The 12716-nt window shown below is 49.0% G+C and overlaps 1 protein-coding gene across 3 annotated transcripts in view; it reads right to left on the reverse strand.

Moving 5' to 3' along the window:
• PLXNA2 (plexin A2) overlaps positions 1 to 12716 on the reverse strand; it is a 345475-nt gene that overhangs the window by 161476 nt on the left and 171283 nt on the right. Inside the window, exon 1 of one of the 3 annotated variants that reach the window (XM_025143922.3) lies at positions 10921 to 11293. The exons of the other annotated variants lie outside the window; for them this stretch is intronic. The gene's annotated coding sequence lies outside the window, so the exon portion shown is untranslated. Of the gene's footprint in view, positions 1 to 10920; positions 11294 to 12716 lie in introns of those variants that run through there. 3 annotated transcript variants of the gene reach the window in all.

Consider the following 12716-nt stretch of genomic DNA (forward strand, 5'->3'; position numbering starts at 1 on the left):
CGGGGCCAATGGGGCTGCAGAGCCCATGTCCTCTGCCGTACCACCATTGCTGAGCATTGGGATGGTTCTCCTGCTCTTAAGATGCACAATGCTGATCATCCCTCCCAGCTGAAGTTAAGCATTCAGGTCACAATAATAAACATCCTGTGAGATGAATTCCATTAACGAAGCTACCGCAATTAGTCACTCTAGGGGATGGAAAACTCCACAGAGCCCTTTTTAGCTCCATCTCCTTCAATGTTAAGACTACAAGTGCCTCTGCCCTGCGCTGGGGCAGCCTGAGCCCAGTTTGCAGGTGGCTGCAGCTCCTTTTAGCACTGAGTTCTGTGCTTTAGGGAAACGTGGATTGCTGTCAGCCTGAGGCACAGTGCTGCTGGTGAGCGACCTTATTTTATGGCTGGAGGGCAGCTGCTCCAGCACCTTGCCCACAAATCATATCCTGAGAAAAACTGCTGCAGGCTCTATGCCGTAACTCAGAATGACTAGATCCTGTGCTATAGGCGTGCTCCTCCATTTCTCTTCAAAGCTTTAAAGCGATGGATTCATTAATTAAGTTAAATAAAGGCCCCGCTGACTTTTGGGATAGTTGGGAGCACCCCACAACTTAGGAAGTAAGACTTGATGTGAACGGAAATGAGAAGTAAGTACTACTTTGTGTTGCTGCCTTTTCTGCTTGACACGCTGACACGTTTTTGGGTGATGCTGACAGAGAATGGGCTGATGCCATGGGAGCAGGCACTGCAGCAACCCTCATCCAGCTGCAAGGAGCTGGAGGCAACATCTGGAAGGGGTGAGTTATGGAACACGAAACAGGCTTCATCTGGAACCAACATGATTGTTATGGGGTGTCAGAGGTGATAAGAAAACAGAACAGACTGAAGAGAAAAAAAAGCCATGAGCCAGCAGAGAGACACGAGGTAATGCAAAGCCAAACTGAATCACTGCATGCTGACCTTGGCTTGAGGTGACCGGATCCAATTAGCAAACCTCCATGGGGCTGAGGGCAGCCTGCATAGACCCTCCCAAGGACCAGGGAACTCTGAGCCATTCCGTATGGCAAAGTAGAATGCAGGAGTGCCAGGAGACAGCATGCAGTCGTTCAGCAAAATAACACGGTATAGTGCTGCCTAAAACTCTGTTATCAAGCCAAGCTGTTTCAGAGACCTTGAAAGCGTGTCTCTCAATAGCAGGTAAAACATGAGTGTGTTTCAGGAGTGTAAAATGACTCTCATTAACTCCCGAAATGGGGAAGAGTGTCTGGAGTTTCAATAACGGGCCCAGAGGAGCAGTAACAAGTAAGATTTAAGAAAACTTGAATCAATTCTGACTTTCATTTCAACTTGCATATGATCAGGGAGGAAGGAATGCTTTGTGGTTAAGGTATGAAAAGGTAGTAAAAAAAAAAACCATAAAATGCCCCTAAAAATCCCATCTTAAAAGTGATGCTGCCTCGTGGAGGATAAAATCCATTTGGCTCCCATTGAGATCCGGGCTTTGGAAGGACCTGCTATCTCTTTGACTCATGGGATAAAGGGAAGAGTTGGGGCTGCCCCGTGCACAGCTCATGGGATGCAGGGTGGTACCTGTGAGGCTGATGGAGCCACTGCAGGACAGGTATGCCTGAAAGGATTTCCTTGAAGCCTTTAACAGAAGCCAGGGCAGGACTGTCTTCTCTTAAATACCGGCTTTAGCTCGAGCTGTGAGATGCAAGCTTGATTCAAAAACAACCAGCTGAAACCCTATAGCTTGCGCTAGACTGGAGAGGGCTAATTGATTGTAATGATCCCTTAAGAGGTGGGAACCCAAGAGTGGCTAACTATCAATCTGTTTCCTAATGGAAAGGTGTGCGTGCCATTAAAATGCCCTTCGTGCTGGCTGGTTTTCTCTGTCTGAGTGGTTACACTGCACTAATCGCTGCAGTAAATAAAGGCCCTGGGTGATCATTTCCAGAACCGTGTAAAGGTGGGGAGGGAAAACGAGCGCTCTGCAACCCACACCAGACTTCCTATGCTTGGTCTCGTTGCAGAACAGAGGGTTTACAGAACGAGCTGCTCCTTCTGAAAGTTAAAGAAAGACCATATCCCTCCAGCTGTTGGGTTAAGCAGAATGTTATTCAAATTATGCAGGGGAAAAAACGTCGTAACAGAATGAGAATCAAATGTTGGCTTCGGGCGCCTTCGTATTTGAGGGCTTTAAAAGCAACAGTGGCAACAAAACAGTTCAGTCTTCTCTCTGCCTGCATAAAATGGACATTCAAATAAACATTAACTGAGCGGGGAGCACTGATGCTGTAGCAGCGGTTTGTTTCTGACAGACAAAATTGGTAAAGCCCTGTTCTTCTTAATAGATGGTGTTATATATATGGAACCTGTATTAGATATGGAACGTGTAAGGAGTGCTTGATTCGGGCTCAGTGCGTTGTCTGCCCCATGCATAGGATGGCAAAGGAAAGGCACGGGAGAGGCGATGCCAATGGAACTGGAAGGAATTGAGTTCCTCAAGACAAAGGAGCAATCAAGGCCTGCAAGCAGCCACATGAGGAAGGAAAGAAATTATTAAGACCATTAATTTGATTTGCAGCAGCTACTTGAAGTCAAATCACAGGCAGGGAAGCCACTGAATGGAGCAGAATAAGAGAACCTGTTTGCAAGCATCTCACTGAAGTACCATGGAAGGGCTCCGAGCGCCCGAGGGAACTGCTGTGAGGGCAGCAAGGCTGGAGCACAGCTAACAAACCCCACCACCAACCTCCACCATCGCACACCGCTATCTCCAAAATCACGTTCTGAGTGTGAGGGAATATGCAGTAGGGAAGGAACAAAAGGATCCTTTGATGTGCTCAACCACACGGCGCTCAGCGGAAAATGCAAATGCTCTCTCATGCTGGAGAACACTTATCAATATTGAGGCATACATGGAGGAGAAGAAAGGAGGAAGAACAAAATACAACACTTAACAAGAGGGTAATTTAGCCTGTTGGCAAGCGCTTCAAGTCTGGTTCATGAAAAATTACTGGCACGATTGTTTTGTGGGGTTGATGGGCTTTTACGCATAAATCACGGTATTGATTCAACGTGGGTATCGGACTCACTCAGGTGTACAACTGCATGTGGGCACGGTTAAAGCAAGGAAAGAATTAAGTGTGGAAATTGAAGAGGAAAAAAACCGTCCCCCCTGTTGCTCCTACAAGCTCAGCTACAATTGTCAAACAGCCGGAACGCCTGCAAATTGTTAATTAAAACATGGTGGTGACCACCTTCTGCAGCAAGCTCAGGAGAACATCCAGGCAGGAGAAAGCTGCCAACCTGAATGTATTTCTTCTCCAACCATTTCAACTGCACTTTCTTTTCCAACTGGGAAAGGGAATAGAAACATGGAGCGCTCGAACCCTAAAGGCAGCCAGCTGGAGGAGGAATACAATCAGCTGTGTGCTACGTGGGTTCCTCCTCCTCCTCCAAGCCAGATGTGCTGCTCATGGCTGGAGGAGCTGCAGGTCGCTGCCCAGAGGCTGCTGCAGAGCAGCGTGGTGGGACAGGTCAGGTTTTATGCATGCAGGCTTAAATCCACAATCGACCTTTTGTTTCAAGTCTGCCTCTTGCACCAAAATCTTAATAAATATTAATCAAATGTTCCGGCTTATCCTTATGTAATTTGATCAGTTTGCTTCTTTCCAGTCTTAAAAAAAAAAAAGTAGGGTAGAGTAAGGAAATTATTTGTGTTGTTATAGTTATAAAAAATAACCATCTGTGCCAACATCTTAAATCAAATTAATTTTTTTCTTCTTGATCCAAGGTTACAAAGAGATTAAATCTTGCTGAAGCCCCAGCCGCATTCACCCCACTTCTGCAGAGGTTGAGAATTCAGACTGCAGCCACGCTGCCCAGCCAGCTCAATGGGGCAGGAAGGGACACGAGGCCAAAGTGCCATCTGATGCACTGCCAATGCCAAACTGCCATCCTCCCCGCAATAAAACTCTGCATTACGTAGGACCTCTGATGAAGGGCTTCCTGAGCCATCCAGAGCTATCAATTAATTGCCATCGCCGCGGAGCGGGTGAGCATTACTGTCCTTATTTGACACAGGGGTCAGCCCAGGTTGGGGTGCTTGCCCAAGCCATACACCACGCTCTCAGTGTGGGGTGTACAACACATGGTGCAGCCCTGTCCTGTGCTCCACAGCAGCATCTGACCAAAGCTTCCGCCTGTACTGATCTCCAGGCTAAATCACAGCCCCATCCTGACTCAGTATTTACATCTGCTATCCCCAAACCACATGCCCCGTGTCTCATGGTAGGCATATGGTAACGCCTCCCATGCAATTAAAAGCTTCACATACTCTAAGGAAGGAACGTGCTTTGTCTTGCTGACTCAAGGCTGCCCCATAGAAACACGTGCTCCTGTATGCAAATTGTCAATTAAAAAGTAGGGAAATACCACAGGTCCTCAGTTCCTTCCCCAGTAACACCGCACTGCACACACAGCTCAGCGACCACTGCTTTGGTCAGTCCAACATTAAGTCACTCAGGATTGACAGAACTTCCTCTATTTCCCCTGGGAGACCCTTTCACAAGCTATTGGACTCTCACATGAGAATCTTCCCCTTTATACTCAGCATCTTTCTCTCATTCCTATTGCATTATCCAACTACACATGCTTGTATCTCCTGGCAGAGGTCCCTTCCCTCTTGCTTCGTGCCCTGGGAGCACAGAGCAGGACGTCCTCTGATGGCACCTGGGGATCAGCCCTAATTGGAGCTAATCAAATGGTGACGGCCCCTCTGAAGAGAGAAGTAATTACATCGTATAGATCGTACGTATCTCTTAGGAGATGAGGGCTTGGATTTGATTATCTAAATTCTCCTTAATGCTTCATGATGAAGTTAAGGATGAATATTGCCTTGAAAGCAATTCAGACAGAACTTCCCCTTGGAAGGAAAGGTCTCAAAGCATGAAGCACACGACCACAGTCTGCCAGAAGAAATTGCCAGGCTGCGGTTTCTGTTGAGTTGCCCAAGCTGTAACCAGAGAAACTGAAAAATTCTAGTAAAAATCTGGCTGAGCGCACACATAACTTCCAAAATCGGGAAGTTCTGAATCCACCGGGGGAACTAAAATGTATGCTGAGCTTTTTCTGACCCCCAGGAGGACAGAAGCCCCTTCTGCAGACCTTTCCCATTGGCCTTTCCTGCTCCATCCTTTGAAGCAGATCGCTGCCAGAAGCACCGCAGCCTCACACACAGCCCGGCACCCCCTGCTCTTGTTATAAAGGGATTTTCCATACGTCTGTTTCATCCTGGTTTGGGCCCCCTGCAGAACGGGCTCACGGAGCCAGGGTCGTGCTGCTGAGCACGGAGGGGCTCTCTCAGCCCTGAGGTCACTGCTAATGACACACAGAGCTCCGCTGCCCTCCTCCTTGCCTCCCCGCACACCCTTGGCAGGCAGCTGGAAAGAAAGAGGCTGATTTGGATCCTGTTTAAATATTGATCACAGCATTTTTTTTTATTTTTTTTGCTAAAACCAAAGCCTATCGATTCGCCTGCGAGTCGGCAGCCTCAGTGCTTTGCTGCACGAGATGGGAGAAGGCTCCCTGAGTTACGATGTTAATAAGAGCCAGCACAGGAGGAATCCCTGATGTTCAAACCACAACCTCGGAGAGAAGATATTTCACTGGCAGCGGCCCCTGGGCACTCAGTGCTTTCCAGTGTTTCACCATCAGCTGTGCTGATGAGCCTTTAATACAAAGGCTGTGGGAACCAGTCAGGAGCTGTGATTTCGGGCTCAGGGCAGACAGCCATCTTAGCACGACCCACGGGTCTTGCAGTGAGGTCCCCACTTTCACGTGCAGCTTAGGCACATAATGAGCTCAGCGTGTGGATTTTCTCTTGGGCACCATCAGGAGATGCTCAGTGCTCCAAAGCCAGGTGAGTGCTGAAAGGTTCTGCCGGCTCAGGGCAGGCTGTGCTGGGGGGGCCCAAATCACAGCAGGGAGCTGGGAGGATATGGATATGGGTGCCAGCGGGCATCTAGATCACTGCAGAAATAACAGGAGGAAGAAGATAAAAGCACACCCCTTGAGGTTCATCGATACGCACGCAGATAACACACTCTGCATTACCGCTGGCAGAAAAGAAGGGAAAAAAAAAACCCAATCACTCATCCCAACTCTGCTCAACCTAACCTGAGAGCACGGCGAGGTTTTTCTGACAACCAAAGCAAACCAGACAGCAGCGTGACAGCAACGGGCACCTCCCCTTCAGATGGGGAGCGTTATCTCCGTGTCAGTGCCAGACACATCATGCTTGAGTGAAGCAGCAGCCGCCCCTCCAGACGCCCCACTCCTGGACTTGGCAACTCGAGCAGCTCTCTGCCAGGGGGAGAATAAATCCTTCCCGTCCCATGCAGAGCTCAGGCGACCATGAAGCATGAGACTTGTTTAATCTGATTATTTAAGGGACAAATCTCTCCCGCACATCTGCGGCTGCAGAAGGTTCTCAAGGGAAAAGCCAAATTAAATTATGCCCTCAGCAGTGCTGGATGTGGGAGTGCAATCCTGCAGCCACAGCACAGAGGTGGAAGTCTGAGGTTTCAGCTCGATCTGACATCCATTCGCCATCACCCTTAGAGCAAAGCACTGCAGTTCTCCACTTCTCCTTTCCCAACACAGGAATACAGACACCCACCTCCCTGGGTACCCTGCAAAGGAGGGTAACCTTCCACAGGCTGTTGCCAGGCCATGGGGTATCTCTCTATGCAGAGCCTCATGCTTTACCAGCTGCTGCTTTGTAAGGGTAAGAACAGGTTTCTCTATGTGCTGTTTCACTTCTAAGAGTTCAGAAAAGTTGACGAGCCCAAAAGGTCCAAATCATTGCTGAAGGAAGGAAGGAAATGATGAAGCTTGCTAGGATGCATGCCTGCATGAAATATATGCAGCCACACTTGTGATTATCCTCCAATATGTTGCTAACATATCGTGAAACTGCAGCTAGTGTCAGAATAGGCTCATTTTTAACATATCTTAAACAAATTTCTCCCTTCATTAAAGTAGAATAATTGTCACAGCATAATGTAACTTAATGGCAAATTGGAACACACAAGGCTGTCTCCCGTGCCATGGTAATTACATTTTAGATCTATGCTCTGTGTTCAGTCTGTTTTTCAACATATGCAAAGTGATTTCAGGGGATATTTAGAACGTGTTTGGGTTTTCTTTCCCTTTTTTTTTCAGGAGAGCAGTGGGGGATGCATACAGTGGGGCCATGGAGCAGCCTGGGATGGGAGCAGCCCACTGCACCATGAGCTGCAGGGCTCAGGCACAAGCAGCCCGAATGCATTGGATTCAATGGCACCCAAGGAAGTACCTGTGCAAAGGTGGGTTTACCTTTCTGCACGCAATGCTGTGCAAAAAGCCCCACTGAAGAGCAGAGAATGGGGAAAGCAGCCTGGAAAGGAAGCTCGGAAATAAGATTTTCCATAATTAGGCCACAAAGTGCTGTGCACCTGAAAGGAGAGCACAAACCCTTCCTCAAGCATCCACCAAACCTGGAAAAGCAAATCACTCAGGCTAAAGAAAATGAGGTGAAGCCGAACCTGCAAGATGCAGTGTGTCCACTCCCTCACACCATCTGCTTTCTTCGTGTTCCTGTCCTTGAAACAGGTGGGAAAAGATTCCTGGAGAGCACACGCAGTGCAGCAGACAGCAAAAGGCTGTTCGTGCTGGATGGGAATTCTGATTCTGAAGTTCTGCTCATTTGACGTGCTTTCCTATGCCTGCTATCCCAATCTGCCCTTTTCACTTAATGCTTCCCCTATAAGAAATCTTTGCTGCCATACCCAACAAGAGACCCTGGGCTCAGGAAAACGCAGTCTGCTGTCCCACGGCCTTGCTACAGAATGCAACGCATCAGAAAGGGAGAAGGAAGGGACCTGCAGCAACAAGCATGGGGCAGCCAGCCCAGCCTGCAGTAACACCAACCAAACACCCAACCTCGCCACAAATAAGGAGGAAACCAACTCACAGCCAACGGCACCACAGCCTCAGTTGTTGCTCTCTCTGAGTTCAACGCACAGCCTCCAGTCCTCATCCTCCTGGAGAACAAAGAGGACACACAAAGACCAGCACGTGGTGCCTGCAGAGATCAGCATCCATGCTGTGTGAAACCTGCAAATTGTTTGTTTGCTTGGAGGAAATGCACGATATGGTCTGGGCTGTAGAGGCAATTGTTGTACCACACGTCCTCCCTGTGGGCTGTGCCTTAGTGCATCGTTCTCATTACACCAGAGATGCAGAGAGGCACCAACTGGGTTTGCCAAAGCCAGAAGTGATGTGGAACAAAGAGAAGCATCCATACATCCAGAGAATGGATTAGAAAGTGCACCCAGTGGGCTTTCTTGGTGCTGCTTTTGTTCCTGCCTTCAGTGCCGGCTGATCCCAGAGAGTCCCAGCATGGTCCAAGCAGCAGCAGACCCAGGGACCAGGATTTGTCTGGGTCAGCACATCTGCAACAACTGGACTAAAGCCAATGGAGATGTCCCTTTAGGTGTACCCAGTGTGTGCAATTTGAGCCCCCCCCCCCAGCCATTGTAGGGGCGAACTGTGAGACAGTTCCAAGCCCTCTGCATAAAAAACACATCGCATTGCTCCCTCCATACCCTGCAAAGCCACCACAATGTTTTAAAGCATGGATCATCTCCAGCTTCTCCTTCTCCTGATGGTTCCACCCCATTTGTCTTGCGGCTCTAATTTCCTCCGATGTGTGTTTTCTTTACAGGCTACTAAGTACAGAAAACTTGAAGCAATCAGCTGAAGTTTATGCATCGACATCTCACTTTGTCAGCTGGGAATTCATTTCCAAGGAGGCAGTGAACTTTAATGAAGGTGGAAGCTGAACTGTGCTCAGGCACACTCAGAACCCAAAACGAGCCGTCCTTTGGAAGGGCAATTCAGAACCAGAAGCCCAGCTCTGCCAAGCGTTCTCATTCCTTTAGGGCTCCCCTCCTCTTTTGCTTTGGGTCTGAATCTGCATCTTCTGACTTCCAGCTGTTTGTTGGCTCCTGGCAGTGACCAGGAGGCAGCAGAGCAGGATCTGGAGGGAGGAGCAGAGCTCTGCAGCCCTTCTCCCAGCGCATCCCTCGTTGCGTTTCGCTGCGCTCTTTTCTTGGCCAACTTCTTCCTTTCAAAAAGCAGCATCAGACCGACCCTGCTGTGCCACCTAATTAGAAATCTCCACCAAGCACTTTGTGTGTGTGCCCATGCACGCATGCACATTTTTTTCTTCTTCTTCTTCTTTTTTTTTTTTTTGAGATGTGAGTGACATTGCAAATGCAACTTTCATCTTGGTGGCTCCGAGTGTTGCCATAGAAATTGCAGCAGGGAGCCACCAGGTCGTTAGCTCGTGCCCTAAGGACTGCAGTGCTCAGCAGGGGATGCTCCCCGCTCCCTGCTCCCATCCCTGCTGTGCCCCAGGACCGCTTCCAAACCCAGACAAGGAGGAAAGCTCAACTGATTTATAAGCAGATGTGCGTGTCCATATTCACAGACAGAAATGACAGTGGCTGCTGGAAGAAGCAGCCACGCAGCAGCTCAGGAAAAGCAAAGCTAAATATCTAAATGAGCGTTTAGAATAACAATGATAACAACAGCCACTCACTGTTACTGGACATCATAATGCCATATACATGTTGCTATTGGCAGGGCAGGGGAGTGGGGTCACTCCATGTCCCAAATTCCTGTGTCCCTGTCCTCACAGCCATCCCCATAAGCCACATCTCCAACATCCTGCATCCTTTTCACCAACTGAGAGCAGTTTCTTATAAGGAAACACTGCTAAAAACACACACAAATGCCTCAATCCACCACTCAGAGCCCCACAGTAAGAGCCAGCACTGCCCCTACACCGGATCCCTCTGGAACCAGTTCAGATGCAGCAGCAAAACAGCATTTGCTGAGGTGGTTTGGCATTCTCCTCTCCTCCGACAGAGTCTCCTTCCAAACAACTTTGCTTCTCAGGGCATTTGTCTATCAGGAAAGGTCAGGGCACTGCACCCCACACTCCCCCCCACCTCATCCCCATCCCCACAGCAACTGCACCCCCAGCACCTTCCTGCCAGGCTCTGACACTCCCAAATCCAACTGAGACTCCCCGGGACTTTAATTAATGAGACAACAAAAGGGAAAACACCCAAAGAGCGAACCCTGAGTTGAAGACTTTATCTGCTCTTTGCAGCTGTATCTTCTTTTCCCCTCTTTTTTTTTTTTTTGGAGCTGCATTCCAGGCCCGTCAATACAGTTTCCCATTAAATTAAATAGCTTATTGACTGGTGTGAGACGTCGCCACGAGGCCGATCGGATCCGAGCACGGCGCTTTCTCAGCGCAAACAATCACAGGTCACTGCACAGTAAATCAGTTGGTAATGGAGTTTGAACTCCGAGAATCAGTTCTGTGTACCCTTTTTATTTGTTTTTAATTTGTATCAATGGTAATTCTGTCGGTCTCAATTTACGTGACGGCAGCAGGTTGTGGAGCAGCAGAAACCCCATCTTTCTTCTTGTTAACCATTGCGCTCGCAGCACCGCCGAGCCCCCAAGTGTTAAAACCCACAGGTACAGACAGAACCCTGCGCTGCTCTCCTTCCCATCCCACCCATTCCTCTTCCCTCTGAAGACTTCCACCTGCAATCAGAGCTGAGCTCTCACTGACAGCACTGTGAATTTACCTCATCCCTTTCCAAAGCCATTTATGCCGTGAGCATTTGGGGTACCCGCTGGCAGAGAGCGCTGCAATGTCACTACAAGTCACGTTAAAAAGCAACCTCCTCCTCCTGCTCAACACTTGCTGATAGATAATGTGGGCAGGCGTCTGCTAATATTTGCTTTTTGGGAATTAATGGATATCAATCCCAATGCGTTTTTCTTTAATCCTTACCAATCCCTCTGCCCCAAGGTACGGCTCTGCTGTAGCACTGCTCTCCAAAGCACCTCCTCAGCACGTGTGATGCTCTGTGGCTGCCCTTTGGACCTCTCCCAGTGCTGTGCGTCCCTTTTGCTGCTGGAAGACACAACCAGCACCAGTGCTGTCGCTGTGAGCACACCGAGGATTTATGAAGGTGTAGAAGGTTTCTTTTGTTTGCTTCGTCTCTTATTTCCTCCTCAATAATTCATGTACAGCTCTGCTCACCTCTTGGCCTTTGCTGAGGCTTCAGCTTATGATTGCAGAGCGCTGCCCAAACACTTCACCAGCAATTTTTGGAGCAGTCACATGCAGAGCAGCGGCCATCCCACTCACTGCTGTGCACAGTGAGGGCTGTGCCTCCCACGGGCATTGCTTTGCACTTCGGACCGGAGGCACCGCTCTCTTTGGGCTCTCAGCCCAGCTGCTGCCTTCACCAATGGGATGTGCAGAACGTGGCTGTTTGCAGTCACAGTCACACGTGTTCCTCCTCCACAACATTTTGGGCATCTACCCAGACACGTTAGGAAAACTATCACTTGCATCCACTTCTTTTTGCAACCGGAGTGATTCCTTCAGAGCTTTTTATCAAAGGCTCCAATGGAACCAGACAAGCAGTGCTGCTGTCCCCACTGACCCTCAAAGCTCAGTGCCTGGACAGCCATGTCCTGCAAGGACGGGCTGAGCACTGCATCCAGAGCCACTTCCCAGCCTCTTCTCCTTCATCACCAGCAAGCTCCATGGGCAGTGGGTCCAAACAGCCGCCTCCCCTGCCCTGCTGGACACTGCTGGACAACAGGTAAGAAATACTGTCTAATCACACGTGAGGATTTACTCAACTCAATCTAAATTAGAGATTTGCCGTGGTCCTGCAAGCCTCTCCAAACAGGCCATGGAAGGTGATGGATGCTGTGATCTCTTCTATCACACAGCAAACAAACCCGCATCACAAAACTATAAATCAGCAGCTAATGGATTTTCAGCAGCACGCTTTGGCCCTTTGCACATCTTTTAAATTGCTTTTAATATGTATCGATCTCCCCCCTTTCTGCTCCCATCCTTTCTGTGTCAGCAGGTCAGAAAGGTGCCAAGAGGAGAATAACCTCATATATGCATAGGAACGATGCTTAGCGGGTACAGACTGCTGCTACCCACAGGCTGGTGGTCCTCTCACCTCCAGTCCTGAAGACTCAATCCTAGCTAGGAAAGCATAGAATGGTTTGGGATGGAATAGGACCTTTAAGATCACATAGTTCCACCCTCTGCTATAGGCAGGGATGCCTCCCACTGGACCAGGCTGCTCACAGCTCCATCCAACCTGGCCTTGAGTGCTTCCAATGGCCAACTGCACACCGTGATAAACCATTCCCAGCTCAGCCCTGGCCATGCAAGCGCTGCCAGACAGACCTGAATAAGGACTGCCTTCCTAAAAATCACGATCCACACACCAACAGAACAGGGCTGAACTCCTCAAATAAATGGCTCCCAACAAACAACGTGACCAGCTCTCACGATCAGCTTACGCCCTGAAGCATGAAGATTATCAGCTCCATGTAATTTTCTCCTAGCTGATGTAGCTGCAAAGACTATTCATATTCATATAAATGTCTAATGGCTAATCCTCTAATCTAATCCTTTTTTTTCCCCCTCTGCTTGTGCTAAAGCTCCACAGCCAATACTCCAAAGCCCTCTGAGCAATGGAATTATTGATAAATTACTGCAGAAAGGAGGAGCACGGCGCATACACCAAACCCACCGAGCTCTGCCTCTCC

The sequence above is a fragment of the Gallus gallus genome, chromosome 26, assembly GCF_016699485.2.
Source record: "Gallus gallus isolate bGalGal1 chromosome 26, bGalGal1.mat.broiler.GRCg7b, whole genome shotgun sequence".
NCBI lineage: Eukaryota > Metazoa > Chordata > Aves > Galliformes > Phasianidae > Gallus > Gallus gallus.